Source organism: Delphinus delphis, chromosome 9, assembly GCF_949987515.2.
Source record: "Delphinus delphis chromosome 9, mDelDel1.2, whole genome shotgun sequence".
NCBI classification, from domain to species: Eukaryota; Metazoa; Chordata; class Mammalia; order Artiodactyla; family Delphinidae; genus Delphinus; species Delphinus delphis.
In genome coordinates, this window is record NC_082691.1 from 72,288,398 (window position 1) to 72,306,701 (window position 18,304).

General features: G+C 34.6%; 1 protein-coding gene across 8 annotated transcripts in view; it reads left to right on the forward strand.

The window, feature by feature from the left end:
- The window catches only part of FOXP2 (forkhead box P2), a 532,381-nt gene that overhangs the window by 161,081 nt on the left and 352,996 nt on the right, over positions 1-18,304 (forward strand). For all 8 annotated transcript variants that reach the window (XM_060020757.1, XM_060020762.1, XM_060020763.1 and 5 more), the window contains one exon: positions 4,549-4,639. The gene's annotated coding sequence lies outside the window, so the exon portion shown is untranslated. The remainder of the gene's footprint in view (positions 1-4,548; positions 4,640-18,304) is intronic.

Consider the following 18,304-nt stretch of genomic DNA (forward strand, 5'->3'; position numbering starts at 1 on the left):
TGAGCCAAGATCTCATGTTAAATGTTCTTCCTACGATGAAGAATAGAAACAAATGAAATTTGCTTTTAAAGTGTTTTTACGTATTTGTGTAAATATGGTCATGTATTTTTACACAGTTCCACCCGGCGGCTCTGACTTTTGCTCTGAGTGAAGTCTAAGAGAGCAGAATCCTTTATGTAACTGACCTAGCATTACTTCTACCTTTAAATTAATTAATGCTAATTGTAGTGAGCTCTCTATATTTCCGTGGGCAGTTTCACAGCGTTTAGCCTTTGCGGAACCAGCTTTAAAAAATTTTAGTTATTTCCTTTCTTGATATTTGCAACATCTGTACAAAATGATAATGATATGATGTTCCTCTCATGTAAATGCCTGATGCAAAAAGAAAAAATGCCGGTTGCAAAACACCTTCCAAACCCTTCATAAATTTTTGTAGGAATGGAATAACTATTCATATAGAATATGGACTCCCTTCTGAATAATTTTAAAAAACCTTTCCCCATTCCTCCAAAGCCTATGATTGTTTCTTTTATGCTATTAGCGTATATCCACATTGCCCAACAACTGGAATTAAACCTATGAGTTTATTGCTCTGCTGGGGTTTGGTTGTTTATTTTCTCTTCCCTGAAACATTGGTTATACTATCAGCCTTTGTAACCAATGGTCAATTATTACATTCTCAGATGTGGTTATAGTTAACTAGTTTGTTTTGAGATAAGAAAATAATTCTTAGGTTTCACCATTCTCTGAGAAGACCTATGCTGAATTTTCAAAATTATAACCACATCTGTGTGAAAACAGTATCTAAAATGTTAGTGTAATTTTTACTTTTGAATGTCAGTTACACATTATGACCTATATAACAAATGCATTTTGTTTATTTACTTCAGATTTTGAGTATATTTTTCCAAATCATGATGTTCACTAGACAGAAGATTTTGTATTATGCTATTTTGCAGTAGAATTCAAAAGACACTTTTTTTTACACTTAATGTTTGCACAGTGTATTTTTTTCTCTTGTTTAGAAAACAATTGAATGATAGTATTTCTTTTAGGACATATCTTCATTTTTATTAATTAAAAGACAGGAGAGTAGAAACAAAGAGTTCCAAGTAACACATTAGAAAACTAAATCTCTTTCTTGAGTATCCAGGAGCTCCTAGGAAAATATAAATACAGCAAAATTAAACCACCTAGTAATTGTTCACTTCATCTAATACAGTTCCTTAAAAGAAGACAGTTCAAACGCTCTGGGAATGTTTGAGTGATGCTGTCCTCTCCTACCACAGCAAACCTTAAATAAATTTGCAATCCCGTTTAAAAGGCTAGAAGAAATTAGAAAAGGGAGTGTTTGTAATTGTGAACTTTTATCCAGGACATCTTTGAGTGTCTTAGCTTAAATTGGATGCTGCCCCTGTGTGTATATACATACACACACACATACACACATCATATTTCTCAACACACTGAAATCATCATCCTTTACATATTCCTCATTGTACTGCACACTACATGAGAGCAGGGTTGTGGCTTTATCTCAGAGCCCGGACAGTGCCTGGCATATAGTCAGCAACCAATACATGCATGTGAATGTGTAAATGTAAGAGAGTCCTCATTTGCCTCTCTGGCTCTGCTTTTGCCTTTTCCAATTTCTTAGTTTTCTTTACTGGCTTAAGTTTTTTTTTTTTTTTTTCCTTTGTTTTTTTAATTAAGCTTTTTCCCCCTTATCCAGTTAAGTGATCATTTGATTCTTAAGTTATCATTTGGTGTATAATTAAGTGGTCATTATGATCACTGTGATCAATATTCTGTGACATGTTCTGTTTTTTTCTTGAGGTTTAAGTTACTAAAATAATATATGCTTATTAAAATAAAATCTGTATGCTGCAATGATGATATGTTCTTTGTTTATTTTTAAAATTAGCTTCTTGCTTTTTCTTTTGTATTTAAAATTGACTTTGGTCAAAGAAATACATGCACAGAGTTAAAAAAATCAAATAAAAGAGAAGGCTTATTATAATGAAAAATAGCAGACCTCTGCCTTGTACCTTCCCACTGCCCAGTCCAGCTATACAGAAGCAACACATTTCTGGTGTTTACATCCGTAGTTTTAAATGATATTCTTATTGCCATTTCTTGATTTATCAGTTTTCAACATTAATTTTGATTAATGAAAATGGAGAAACTAGTGGGAGAGAAAGGCATGTCAATACAAAAGTGAAATTAAAACTAAGCTGATATATGCTATACTAGAGCTCAGCACAGGGTGTTTTGGGTCCATAAAAAACAGGTTGACATTTTAGGTTTTCCAGATTGCTTTTAAGAATAGCTGTATTGTTTATGCTTCCATCAGCAGTAAACAAGAGAGTGCTCGTCTTTCTGCATTCTTGCCAACACTGGGTAGAACCCAGCATTCAAATTTATGCTATTCTGATGACAAGTGGTGTCTCATTGGTTTTTAATTTGCATCTTCTTGATAACAAGTGATTTTGAGCATTTTAAACTATACTTGAGAGCTATTCTGTCTTCCCCTTCTAAGAAAGTATACCGTTTTAAGTGCTGTGCTTATTTTTCTATTAGCTTCTTCTGAGTATTTATTCTAATATTGATTCCTTGTTTGTGTTAGGTCTTCTCTCAGTTTATCTGTGAAATTTACCTATGGTATTATTCACTGAAAAATTCTCATTTTGACTTAGCCAAATCCATCAATTTTACGCCTCATTATTTATGCTTTTTGGGTCTTGTTTCAGAATTGCTTTTTACTTCTAATTCTCAGAAAGACTCGCCTAAATATTTTCTATTAGCTTTGAAAAGATAACTTTCACATTTAAAACTCTTTAATCTAGGTGGAATCCAAATTTGTATATGGTGTGAAATAAGGAGCTAAGTTTACTTTTTGCCATATTCTGAGACTATTTTTCTTTCTCCATACAATAAGTCAATAGCAACCTTTTCTTTTACTTTTGATATCATCCTTATCATACATAAAGGTAGCATTGATATGTGGATTTATTTCTGAACTCTATATCTCAGTGTCTGTCTCCGGCCTTGTAGTGTATCCTAACGTTTGGTAGAGTGGGTTCCTTCTCTTTGCCCTTCATTTTTTAATTTAACTTTGATAATGATAGACCTTTTATAGCATATACTTTAAAATGTGTTTTTAGGTTTTCTTTAAAAATCTAGAACTTATAGATTGATATAGGAAAAATTGATATCCATGAATACAGGAAGGGGGAAAATAAGCCAATATGGAGTTAGGAAATAATTTAGACTGCTATATTTTAATAAGAAATCTTTTGGTGGCATATAGCAGGCAAGAAATAATTATGGAAGAAAGATTAACACAAGGAAAGTCAAGGGTGGAGCCTGCTCCTATGCAAAATTTTGTCATTGAGAGAAATATAGAGAACAGAAGCAATAGAGGAAGAATGCTAGAATGTTAACAACAGGAGTTTGAATTACCTACATTTCTGTGACTTTGAGTTACCTAATACTTAAGATTAACTAAAACAGTGATTTCAAGTTATGCTTTGTGGTATAACTAAAGCTTCGTGGAATACCTCCAGGGAAACTGGGGAGAGAATAGTGGTGGAACTGAGTATTTGGGGTCCGGTTTCAACCAGAATGTTTCGTTTCTACCTGTTTAATTAATTGATCTCTCACAAAGATTGCACTGGAAGAAAGGATTTTTAGCCAAAAGTGTTTGGACATGATTTAAATAAAATTACTGAAATGCCTAAATGTTCAACAGATATGGCATATGATGTCATTCATCATTTTCAATGCCTGTGGCAGACATTGCTAATTGAACACAGTACTCTTTCCTGTAGTAGACTTAGATTTAGTCTCCCTACAGCTTTTCGTGTGGTCCCTACCAGTCAGTCAGAGTTGTTTTATGAGTCGAAGTCCATTTGCTATCTATACACTAAGTCCTATCATGTTGTTGGACCTTCAGAACATTTATTTTAGCCTAAGAAATGTATGAGCTAAATCATTCAGATTAAAGAAGTAAGAGACTAGAAAAGAGAGTGGTTAAATAGGAAATGGGTATGGAAAATATAAATTCAAATAAGTATTAGTGTAATACCCTTACATTGTGATTATAAGGAGAAAATGCTTACTACCAATCGGTTAATTGTGGAAAGGCCTACAAAGCTCATTAAGTATGTGCTGAAGAGGCAGTTGAAATCAGCCATGTTTTCAGTTGGGAACCCTGAGACATAAATGATTTTATTCTATAAATTGCAAAATTTAATCATCAAAAGTTTAAACTTGGCAAATCAGTGTAAGAGTCGGAAGTAAAATCTGCATTTCTTAGAAATGTATCTAGTGCTGCTTCTGCGGTCTTTGCCTTGTACCAAACAATGGATTTAAAGTTCTCTAAATTAAAATGTAGAAAAGTAATTTTATGCGCGTTTGAAGATTCACAAAGCAATGAATGCATTATGCTTGAATGTGTTTTATGTTCTATGAAGTCATGGAACTAATTGGGACATAAATGCAAACTTAATTTTCAAAGCAGTGACAATTATTTGTCTCTGTTAACAGGGCTACTCTAATGTGATGCTGGGATTGAATTTACCTAGGGCTCCATATCAAGGTTGACTCGAAAGTCTTGTGGAAGATCTGGAAGAAATAGGTAAGTGATCTTTCGGTGATAAGTCTCTTTTGTTCGTTGTGCTTATTTTTGTTTTTCTGATACTTATTTTGTCCTTTAATTTTTGGGTTAAATATCTTTGCCCAAAGGTTAAAAAAATTGTCAGTGAACCGTAGAGACATATCAAGGATGGCAATAGGAGTTTTTACCACTGTCTCTTCTCTTGGGTTTTTCGTTTCACGCCTTGCTGTGCTCCTTCTTCCTTTTAAAACTGGTCTCACTTTGGTTTTTGAAAATTAACACAAATTTACGTGGAATGTGAATCTGGTTTTGAAATACTGAAAGGAAATGACTAGACAAGAAAAGTGTTTGGAGTATTTTCTGTTACCATTCTGCTGGCCTTTTATACTGATGTTTTCAATATTATTTTATTAAGGCCCAGGTGATATTGAGGTTTTTGGGAGGATCTAGAAATGTCAGCAACTAAAGAGTAGAATACTCGTCATGATTTTTTCTTGAAAGTTTGATTTTCTTAAATAAACTTTTTGAGACCTAGCAAGTCAGCTGTTTAGAAAGCACTTGTTTACTTTTTAATGTTATACTTCTTTGAATCTAATGGTAGTTTTCCTTGGTATTTACAATGTCAATTTAGATAACTTTAAATCCATTGTTTGGTGCAAAATAAGGACCACAAAGACAGCATGAATTGCATTTCCAAGAAATGCAGACTTTATCTCCCACTCTTACTCTATAAAGTTTCTGTGAAATTAGTTTTTCAGTGTCATTCTTGACTACGGTATCAATCAAGCAGTGTGTTATAGGTGGCCAAATCTGTAATAATATGCTTATAAAAAGAAAACTGAAAGAAATTCTTGATGAGTTTACATCATTTTTCTCTCCAGTCTTTACCCCCAAAGAGAGGGGAACCCTGGTGCCCTGACTTCTTCAGATTTCTTTGTTTTTCTTGCCCATTCCACCCCAGAATTCTTTATCAAGCGGGTTCGCCATAAGTGTAGGAAGTGTCTCAGGATCCTCACCAGAATTCTTTATCAAGGGGTTCACCATAAGCATAGGACAGGTCTCAGGATCCTCACTGTGATGACTGCATTGCTCTAACCTTTTCTAAAACTTTCTCTAGATAGAGACTCCATATCTTCCCTGAGAGATTTTTGTCAATGTGCTTGAATTGTATAGTCAATTATTTCTCAGGTACTGTTTTGCCTATGGAATTTTTCTTGTTTTGTACCAACTTTATAATTTTGTCAGACATACAAGCAAAACGATTCCGCATTTATTTAGCATGTAAGATTTTTGAAACACTTTGGCAACTTTTTACTTCATTTTGCTCTTTAATTAAACTTATTAATTTTACTCTTGCATTGCTTATGATGTAAGTAAGGTTGACATTATTAGTCATTGTTTAGTAAGTGGAGAAACTAAAAGACAAAGAATTTCAATGACTTGGAAAAAGTAGTATAGCTTGTTGTGATCTTATAGCTAATAATGAACTGTTACGTGTTGTTAGAACCCATACCTGCTTATGCTCAATCTTTCTTTTTTCTGAGTTAGTGATTTATGCTTACTTTAGACAATGGTTATGTTGATATATCTCATCTTTGTAAGACCTTTTATATTTAAATTCTCATTTGTTGAGTAGTAACAGGACATTTGTTTTAGTAATAGCCGGGGGATTTTAGGTTTATAAGTAAGAGTTGCCTGACAGTGAACATCATGGAACCATGAAAGAAATGACTTTTAGAAAATAGAGAGTCTTTTTCCCAGAAGGGTACATAATTGTGTATGTATGAAAATACATAGCCATTTTCAAGAAATACTAATTTTCTTCTTCCCTTACCACTCCTCTGTTCCTTTCCCCCAGAAATCCCTAAAGTAAATACTCAGTTGAATCTTCCTATTTTCGAACAATTATACCCATTTTACCTCTCAGAGAGGTTACAGAACCTGACCTAGGTTATACTTCTGAAACGGGAACTAAAATATTTCGCACAACTTCCAACTGAGAGTGTTTGTGTATATGGGTAAATGGTTAGTTGAGTGTGTATATGTATATTTTACTTCATGATATTTACAATTATTTCCAGAGTTTCTATTGTAAGAATATTAAATCCAAATAAAAGATCAGTTTTAGTTATTTCAGTGGAGTAGAAATAAACTTCATTCATATACTTATAGAAAATTGCTGTAAGTTTCATATAGAAAATTGCTGTAAGTTTCATAAATACTTGCTAAAAATTAGGCATCATACCTGACAAAATATTTGCTCTAATTTTAAAATTATTGTAAAGTAAATGAACTGTACAGGAAGATGATTTGGCCTAGGAGGGGCTGGGCAAGTGTTCAAATACATGGTGTGCATACATTTCTTGGCAAAATGAAACAGAGTGAATAAGACTGTAAACAAAGAGGCTATAGAGTGTAGCTGTTGAGAATGTAAGCTTGGAAATCAGATTGCCTAGATTTGAATTATGGTTCCAAAACAAACCTACCGTATGTGAAACCTTGGACAAGTCATTTAACTCTCTAACACTTAATTTCTGAATCTGGAAAAAAGAGATAGTAATACCTACTTTATAGAATCGATTTGAGGACTAAATGTTTGAATACATATGAAGGCCATAGTAAGCATTTTTTTTTTTAAAGTTAGCTGTTGTTTTGTTCTCCATTATATTAATCTCAAAGTTTGACTGTATTATCCAGGCCACCTGGTCAGTATACCCAGAATACCATTCTAACTTTGGTCCATGAAATGGTAAAAAGGAACTAATTTGTAAATGTACATTCTGTGATTTGATTAGCATGTGTATTAGTTTTTGATTGCTATATAAGATGTTACATATTTTAAAGCTTAAAACGACATACATTTATTATCTTAACAGTTTCCACAGGTCAGGAGTCCAGGCATGGCTTAGCTCAGGATCTTACAAGGCTACTCAAAATATTGGCCAGGCTGCATTTTCATTTGGAGTTCAGGATCCTCTTCCAAACTTACTGGGCTTTGGCCGAATCTAGTTCATTGCATTTGTAGGACTGAGATCCTCAGGTCCTAGAGGTTATCCACAGTTCCCAGCCATGTGGCCCGCTCCATATGCAGTTCACGTCATAGTTGCTTGCTTCTTTAAAGTCAGTAGGAGAGTTCCTACTAAATGCTAGCAAAATGGAGCCATATATGTATGTGTGTGTATATGTATTAACATAGCCATTGAAATAACATCCCATAAGCTTTGCCATATTCTATTAGTTAGAAGCAAGTCACAGTCCTGCCTACATGCAAGGAGAGGGAATTATACAGGGCATGAATGTGGGGACCACACTAGAGTCTGTCTGCCACAGCATGTTGAATTTCTTAATTTAAAATTCATTTAACCTATTATTTTAGGGTTTTTTACAATTATGTAAGATTTAATAAAAAAGGAATATTGTCACTAACTGTAAAATTTTATTCTCAGTTATGTTTACAGTATAAATCCTAACAGGCCATTCCTCCCTGCCTAATACTGATCCATTATTTTAAGCTGGCTAACCACCAGACTAAAACAGCCTGCCCTGGTATTTAATACTCTCCAGGATCTGACAAAACCCCAGTATCCGACATTTCCTCCCCATAACACTGATATGTATACCTTGAACTACGTGCCTTACACTTGCCCACATCTTTGTCAATGCATACCCTACTGTTTCTTTCCCTTTCTCCATGCCTGTAAAGCACATTTACATCTCTACTTCTTCCATTACATACTTCCTTGTTCTTTCCTCCTTTTTAGGCAAACCAGGACTTTTTCTGCATAATATCATGTGTGTATTTCCTGTAGCCTTGCACAAAATAGTATCTTAAAAAATATTCTCTAAATATATGAAATACCTCCTTGATTCAGAACAGTGGTTGATTTGAGGATCATATTTCAAAGGATGTTCTTTATAAATTATCCACTCTTACACTGACTCAGTAATCTGAAGTGTACCTCAATCAACCCTTAAATGACCTTTAGGAATCCAGTACAATTTACATATTTGGAACTGATTGCACATGGGAAGAATGTGAATGTTTATTGTCCAGAGGGTGGGCTGTGGTAGGCAGCCTCTAAAATGGACCTTAATGATCCTCTTCTCCTAGTTTTCATACAACTGTATTTTTGCCTCCCACATTTACCAGAGTTGCTCATTCTTGCTGATAGAATAGAATATGGTACAAGTGATGGGATTTTGCTTTTCAGATTGGGTTATACAAGATATTAGGACATCTGTTTCGGGTGTTCTTACTTGTTTCTGTTTCTCTCTGTTTCTTCCTCACTCTCTCTCTCTCTCCCTCCCTCCCTCTCTCCCTCCCTCTCCCCCTTCCTCCTTCCCTCCCTTTCTTCCTCCTCCCCTTTCTCCCTCTCTTTCTCTCTCTTCCTTCCTCTTTCCTTCCCTTCCTCCCTCTTTCCCTCCCTTCCTCTCTTTCTCTCTCTTTCACTCTCTCTCCCTTCCTCCTTCCCTCCCTCTCTCCTTCCCTTTCTTTCTCTCTCTCTCCTTTCCTTCTTCCCTTCCTTCCTCCTTCCCTTTCTCCCTCTCTTTCTTTCACTCTGTCTCTCACTCTCAGTCTCATGACCTGTTCTGGGGGAGGCTAGTTGCCTTGGAGAGGTTCACGTGGTGAGGATCTATGCCCTCTTGCCAGTAGACATGGAGGAACTGGCAATACCCTGCATCTTCTTGAGGAGCCCTGAACCTGAGCCAGCCAGCCGAACTACTCCTGGATTCCTGATCCTCAGAAAATGTGACATAATAAATGTGTTTTTTGGTCAAAACCTGCTAAATTTGGAGGTAATTTGTTATGTAGCAGTAGATAATTAATACATTGAATATTATATTACCCCTAAAAATTATTTCCACTAATTTCATTACTGGCCTGGACTTTGCAGGGAATACAAGGATTAATGGTATACTGAATATGTGGTCTCTAAAGTAAATGTAGTGGGGTAGGCATGCATGTTTATAAGAAAGTGAGCCAAGTGAGAAGAAAATGTGAAATATTTAGGTTTCACCTGGAATACTGATTTTATAATACGCAGAGGCCACTTTTAGTCTCTTGTTCATTGATCACATTAGTGTTGGAGAGTCATGCTTCCTGGGTTGGTCTGGGTAGGTCTGGATGCTGGTCTGGTACTGGTTTTCTTACAGAAGAGCTGTTTGGAATAGTTAAAAACACTCTTACCTTTACAGAATCTGAGTTTCAAGAATCTATTCTACTAATCTGTCATGCTAGTTTTCCATTCTTCTCCTTTAATGTCCTTATAGAGTTGTAAGGAATAGCATTACACGAAAGCATCTAGATATATGTACACATAATTGGGGTGCTGTACTTTGAAATGTAAAATTAGAAGAAGAATACATTTGGTCTCCAGAAAAATGAGTTGAGAAGTATGTATCAGCAAGTAATAGAACAACATTCTTGTATAAATTCACATTAAACCGTCATTCCAAATTTTCCTCCTATTGATTATACTGTGATGATAGAACCTGGGCAAAAATACAGCATTATATAAAAAAAAAAAGGAAAAAAAATGGAAATTTGTTCCTATAAAAAAGAGAGTTTACATTTATTGTTTTAAATTTGTGGGTTGGAGTGATCCACTAGTCAAATTTTTGATACCATTATACAAAATAGCAAAATATGGATTTTTAACTGGCCTGCTTTTCAAGTCAACCGAACATTAAGTACTTTTGCAATGGTCTTATTTGCTGGGAAGAACACCATTACAATAATCTGCTTTTTACAGCCCATATCAAATATGAACCAGCATCACTTATTACAAAGTTTGTACTTTGGGAGACATTTTCACGGTATCTAACAGGACTGCCCCACATTTCTTGGAATTAGTCTTTAATGATATCATTTTCCAAAATGAGTTGTTGCTCAAACGTACTGACTGTTTTGTGGTTAAAATCTAATCCAGCGGCTATATTTAAAATGTCATACAAATTTGTAAGGAAGGGTCCACTGAAACTACTGTTGTATTAGTGATTGCGTAAAAATGTTATAGAAGAAATGCTATGCAGTTTGAGTGTTTTTAGGGTTTTTTTCCCCTCTATAATATCCGAGGGGTGAATATGAAACTTCATTTTTAACTGTTGGCATTTCAAGTTTTTACTACTGGCTGCTGGAGTACAGAGGACTATTACTCTGGTGTAATAGTAGGTGTCATGTAAAATAAAGTTAGAGTCTGAAGCCTCCTTTTAGCTGTCAGCCTTATGAAGGAGTTCTTCATGTGTTGAACCCAGCACCTGGTATTGTGTAAGCGATGCTTGTGATAGCCTGGGGAGAGCTTTCTTTCTCTTCACTGTGCCTTTATTAGGCCTCGCTCACATTTTTGCCGTTGCTCTGCCGTATCCAACTTTCTAACTGCAACTCAGAGCACAGTAGGTCTAATATAGATTGACGCCTTTGCCTGAAGACTGATTGAAACCTGTGTTTCAGAGTTGCTAATGCTCACTGAACCATTTTATTGAAGATGAAGTAAATAAAATAGATTGCCGTATGAGAATTCTCTGAAATCAAATGGAATAATTTGGCAGGTTTAAGCCCATGAAGAAGGCAAAGCAGTGAAACAGATGTGAATACTTCTCATGTTCAGTATATCAAGGGGAAAATATTCTTGTTATATTGGGCCTAAATATTCATTCTTGTCCATACAATTAAATGTTACGCATAAGTCTCAATTGCCATTTTATTTTTGGTCTTAAACAGTGGGTCCTCTGCATGAAAGTAATATGGATAAGAACTTTTGAGACTACAATACTCTGATGATTTTTTTCTTTGTCTTTTTCTGACACCTAAATGCATGGATCAGTAGCCTCAGAGAGTTTAATAAACAACACGAATGGATTTGCCAAACCGCACTCTAGATTCATAAGGTTGGAAAATAACCGTAAACCTTAGTCTGCTAAAAGATGCTAGTGAACTTGAGTGTTTTATTCATTAATTAAAAATATGTGTTCACATGAAAACACCCTTTTTTGGACACTGTCCAGTGATTTTTTTTTTCTTTTTTGAATACAAGTGTTAGATTTATATGAAGAATTTTAAAATATTTATTTTGTATATATTATCATCTGAAATAATCTTGAGGAGGAATAAAGAAGTTAGAGTGACCTTAGCATCTGGGATTCTATGAGATTTTGATGACAGTAGCATATGATGCCATGATAACATGTATTGACATATTTAATTTGTAAAATACAAGGATCTGAGCACCTGTGTGAAAATGTGTGGAAAGACTGATGCAGGGAAATGAAGATCTGTTATTTGATTGCCTGGGTCAGATTAAAAGTAAATATTTATAGAAGAAAAATCAATAAAAGGGTTTTGTTAGAAAAGTTTCTGAACTTGCTAATTAAAGACAGCATTTCTCTTCCACATTATAAAGAATCTGTCACGTTAATAATTTCTTCTGTAATTTCTCTTGTGGCTTCTCCAAATTCAAGATAACTTCAGTTTATACCCTCTTAAATATTTAGTTCATTTAAAAAAAAATCTGCTAATATATTTTATTCATTTATTTCTCAGGTAATGATTCATGCTTAATTTTAGTTATAGTCATTAAATACATGTTTTCTTGTCTCTGGGTACCCAATAGTTTTATCAGTTCTCACAACTATGAACTATTTATGCCATAATGATTTCAACTGTCATCAGTTAGATGTAAAGCATACGTGACACTCTCATATTAGCAATGAGCCATCTTAAAGAAATCTTTGACACTCTTTTTTGACCTCTTAAGTAATATTATCAGTTAATAACTGCTTGATTCTTAACCATAAATGTGACCCTTTTTCCTCCATAGGGTTCAGTAAGGTTCAGGGTGACTCTGAGAGCATGCAAGCCTGAATGGAATAAACATGCTTCATGTTCTCTTGTGAGTGAACTCAAAGAGAAGTTACTACATTTCAGTTTTCCTCATATAGCAAGGCTATAAGTATAATCAGCTACCCAATATTTATTAAATAATTTTATATTCCTAGTGTTCTAGTGCCCTTACATTTTATATTTGTTTTCTTCATTGTTCTAGTCTGTACATATTTCTCTCTGATTAACCAGTAATGTTAAAGTTCATTCCTCTCTCCAGAACTGCATCTCATTTACTCTGGACTCAAACCATTTATCTGCTTTGACATTTTGGTTTTCATTGTGAACTTGCCTTCAGAAAATCATGTGTAAAGAAGTTTTCTTGAAATGAGGAGAGCATTACACTGAGACTCTGAGAAGCCTTGGTCCCTTATAAATATATTCTAGACATTTAGCAACATGCCAAACTGAAAATGAGAGGAACTTGTAGTAAAGAGGTGCATTTAGTGTGTCTGTTTCTGATCCCACCCTTTATTTCTTTATACCCTACTTTTTTTCTCTCTGGTCACCTCTTGTTCCTTTGCACTTAATTCTACTCTTCATAATACTTTATTGTCTCTTTACATTGCTAGTTTTGAGATTGTATGTGTCCTTCTAGCATTAGAATCTGGTCCCTCAGACAGCAGCCTGAGCTCCACATGATGATGATGGGGATGATGATGATGATGATGATGATGATGATGATGATGATGATAGCTGACATTTAAATTATTTAGTACTAGTACTCTTCTAAGATTCACCAGTATTAACTCTTTTAATTCTCACAACCTATGAGTTAGATACTTCTGAGGTAGAGAACATTATTGTCCCCATTTTACAGGGGAAGGAGTGGGGCCCAGAGAGTTGCACAGTTCATGTGTGACAGAACTAGGATATGAGCTAAGGCAGACTAGGTCTAAAGCCCTTTAATGCTCTGTTGCCCAGGACTGTTGAATAGCCCTTCTTCTCTTGTGGTTCTTACTTACGGCCCAAAACGCAGTGTGTATTTAAGCATAAAGAGGTTTATGATGCAGTTTTTTTTTGTTTTTCTTCTCCTTTTTGTTTTTTCCGGTACGCGGGCCTCTCACTGTTGTGGCCTCTGCCGTTGCGGAGCACAGGCTCCAGACGCGCAGACTCAGCGGCCATGGCTCATGGGCCTAGCCTCTCCGCAGTATGTGGGATCCTCCCGGACCGGGGCACGAACCCAGGTCCCCTGCATCGGCAGGCGGACTCTCAACCACTGCGCCACCAGGGAAGCCCGATGCAGTTTATAGTTCTGTATATTAAATGCTTGGAGGCTAGCACAATCCAAATGAGTTAACTTCTGAATTATAGAATATATTTTTAAATAAAGCACTTCTTTCAAATGGAAAAACATGGACTAAGGTATGAAAATATTAGTAAGAATCCATAAAATCTGTTTAAGAAGTTGGTGAGAATGAGTTGTAATGAGTGTCTCAGTCAATATAAAGGGATTGCTTCATAATTACTCTAAAATTTTATTAGGCTGACTATGCATCCTGAAACCTTATTTTTATTTTCACTGTAGGTTTAGCAATTTTCCTTTATAATTGTAACAAAGATACGTTAGAAGTTAATTCTGAAATCTTAAAAATATACAACTAGTAGCTAGACAACTGTATTATACATCATCCAGGACATTTTTGAGAGAATTATTATTATTAATATTATTATTTACCCTAGACAACAGGTGTGCCTTGGAGTTGTCTTAGGTGAAGACGTATAGTCACTTTGCTTGAAGTAGACACTACTGGTTGTTGCTTGAACATCCTTTCTCTGTTACCAGAACCCTGATGTTGTTGAGATATACGTCATTACTCCGCATAGCATATACTTCATGGGAAACTGACCCTATCCCCAGTTCCAATGTGTGGATACTGACTAGTTTAGGCCAATTATGGTAATTCTATTCCCTAGCCAAGAATTTTTAATTTATATTATATTATTAAATTAAAATATTAAATAATGTTAAATAACTTCATTAAACTTATATAAATAAATGCATTTGATATTTGCTTAATTAATTTACTATATCTGGAGGCCTTTCTACCTCTTGACCAAGTGAGATAGTAACTTTCTATTCTACTTAATCCTTTATTGTTTAGTTTTTTTGTTACTTGAAGCTGTAAATATTCTGATATACTCATTTTAATCATTATTTGAGGAGTTGGATCCTAACCGGACTTTCACTCTATAGGAATCTATTTGCATAATACAGGGTGTGCTTAGGCAAGAGGACTAAGGAGCGTAAGGGGAAAAACAGGGATGGAAGTTTATCTCCCAAGAGTTCAGAAAGGTTATTAAAATAATAGAAAAGTGGTTTCTATGTCTTTTGTCTTCTAAAAATAATTTAAGAAAATCAAAGGATTACACAGTAGCCATTTACACTTCTAGGTTGGCACAGAAATGTTCCTAGTTTCTGGAGAGTTTTCTTACAGTAAGGCTTATTCCAATTTTTCTAGAATCTATCCCTGCAAACACCCCCCCCCCACACACACACACATACACATGCACACACAGGTAACACTTCACTTTGGTGGGATTTTGAAGGGAGTGGAAAAGAGATTTAAACTACCTTTTTTTTCTCATCTGAAGATAGCTGCTTCTCTGGTTCAACTTATTGTTGTCCTATTATGAATTAGGTGATTAGATATATAGATTCTTATGTTTTCTCACATCACAGATGAGGAATCATCCTAAGTAACCATGGGAAAGGAAACTGGTTAAATAAATTATAGCATAAATAAATAGCAGAATAACCTAGAATATTTAGGTAAGTCAGTAATGCAAGTTACAAAACACTGTTTCAATAGCATGTAAGTTTTGCTTAAACTCCTTAATTTTTCACAGGAAAATTACTAGAAATATGTATATATTCTATATAGTACATATGTATGTGAATATATATATATATATAGCCCAAAATATTATCAGTGGTTATTTCCGGGAGTTAGTTATAAGATTTTCATTTTCTCATTTATACTTTTTTGTATGTTTTAAACTTTGTTCATTGAGCATGTATTTTTTTCTTGAAATAAGAAAAAAACCTTAAAATAGAAAAACAATTTTAAAATTCTCAACCAGTTGCAGTTCTCTAATTAATGAATAATTTTCTGCTATATACCATTAGCCAGGTGTCCCATTGCTCAACAGTTCTGAGTAATAGAGATTTAACATATCCTTGTTTGTATTTTTGCTCAGGATTTTAACACCGTTAAAGACAATGATGTTGTGAAGCACATGGCTCCAGAGCCTTTAGAAATTGGAATTTTACAAGACTTTTTTCCTTGATACCTGTACACTTCTACAAAAAAACCTAGATGTTAACTACTCAGTGACTTATCTTGTAGAACTGTCATTTGTAAAACCTGAAATACACCTCTTTCCACTGTGTAAGCTAATTTAGAATTAATCCTAAGAGGAAATGACTAGGCCGAGTGTTTCTTAGCCCCATGAGACATAAGTCCACTGTTTATAGCAAATATTTTGTAGTTTTCCCTTTATTAATATGAAATGAAATTCTTAGATATGTTGATATATAATTTTTAAAAACCAATGTAGTATGAAATGTAAATTATTCGGCATGACTAAATTAGAAGATCTTATGAAGTAATCATGTAATGCCCTACTTATAGACTAACTATAAATATGACAGCTAAAAATATAGTGATACATGAGCCATTATTAGTGCTGTTTCCCAAAATGATAAAAATTAGACAAGTTCTGAAGAAAATAAATATTACCTTGATATACAGTATCCTGGCTGAGTATATATTAAAACCACGAAAAATATTTTAGACTATATATATGAAATAAGATTAGATCTAGTCACAAGTTTTTAATTTCTATGAATTTTTAGAAAGTCTCGCAAGATGCAATAGCATTCTTCATTATTGCAGGATGACTAACAAAACCCCTGTCCACACTTGATAGCAATGTCTCAAATTGTTCCAACGAAAAATTTGTTCCCCCACAGATTTCCAAAACTCTCCTTAGAAAGCAATATGGTCCCTGCTGGGCGGCTCTGGTTTCATGTTGAGAGATCCGAGTTGTTCTTTGTCTCTGCTGCTATTTATGAACTTAAACAGCCTGCTTATCTGTCTGAGGTTCAGATCTATGATTTATTGGTGAAAAATGATTTCTAAAAAGGCATTCTGCACTAGACTTCTATGATCTCTTCTAAGTATCACCTTTTGTAGTTCTGTAAAATAAAGTCATCTTATTTTTGTCAGCCTGTCTTGGAGAAATCCTCTAAGAGTGTTTGTGCAGAAGGACTTAACCTCGTAGATGAGTCCATTGCATCTCAAGTTCTGATCAACATCCCAAAGGATGGGTGTTTTCCCTGATCTCTAGCACTTGGCATTTGTGTAATTCTCTGTGGGCATCTGCCTGATTTTTTAGTCAGCTCATGGAAGGTAATTAAAAGGGTGGAAGTATCACTCATCACCAAATGGCAATATTTGAGAAGTTAGGCTTTTGTGAATTGTGTGATAGAAAGCAGAGGTAAGTTTCTGAGCTGGTGATTAGCAGAAGTTGATCCATAACTTACTCTTACTGAATTGTAACTGTGGATTTCAATTACCATCATGATTACTTAACATATTTATTGACTGCTCTTTTGCACATTATTTCATATTTTGATCTTTGTTAGCCAATTTAAATGCTCTTTAGGAATTTCCATGTTGTTACAGTGGTTGGTAGAGCACACATTTGCGCATATGCAAATGCGAATCATTCAGAGAAATGACAATATACGTTTTTACAGTCACAGTGTACAAAATTTTGATGGTAGAAATGTATTCCCTGGGGCTTCCCTGGTGGCGCAGTGGTTGGGAGTCCGCCTGCCGATGCAGGGGACGCGGGTTCGTGCCCCGGTTCGGGAGGATCCCATGTGCCGCCCTTCTCTCTCTTCTTTTGGATCATTTTTTTACCTTTCTTTTATGTTTCCTTAATCTGGGCACCCTTTCCTATTTGTTGTATGTCTTAGAAATCTGAAACTATTATCTCTCTATCTTTTTGAAAGTATACTTTTCATCTCAAAATTTTGGACAAATTATTTAGTTTCTTAACTGCCCATGTTGAACAGTTGAAAACTTTATGAACCATTATGATCAATAACTTACAATATAAGCTAATTTTAATTAAAGCATGTAAAAGTAGAACATTGATGGCATAAATAGATTGATGCTATAAGAATGAGGAAAGCGTACAGTATTTTATTCAATTATTTATTTTGTATTTTAGAGCTACAGCTTTTTTGTGTCAAATAAGCATTTCTTTTTCTTATTTTTAGTTGTACATACTTTTATTTATATTTTGAAACCATAGTATTTTTATGAATTTTTGTGAGATCTTTCCATGTTAAGTCTTTTTACCCTTTGTAATATTTCTTTTTTTAAAGTAATTTTTATTGGAGTATACTTGGTTTACAATGTTGTTTTAGTTTCTGCTGTATAGCAAAGTGAATCAATTATACACATACATATATTCACTTTTTTTAGATTCTATTCCCTTATAGGTCATTACAGAGTATTGAGTAGAGTTCCCTGTGCTATGCAGTAGGTTCTTATTAGTTACCTATTTTATATATAGTAGTGTGTATATGTCAATCCCAATCTCCCGATGTATCCCTTCCCACCCCCTTTCCCCCTTGGTAACCGTAAGTTTGTCTTCTATATCTGTGACTTTATTTGTTTTGTAAATAGGTTCATTTGTACCATTTTATTAGATTCCACATGTTAGTGATATCATATGATATTTGTCTTTCTCTGTTTGACTTAGTTCACTCAGTATGACAATCTGTAGGT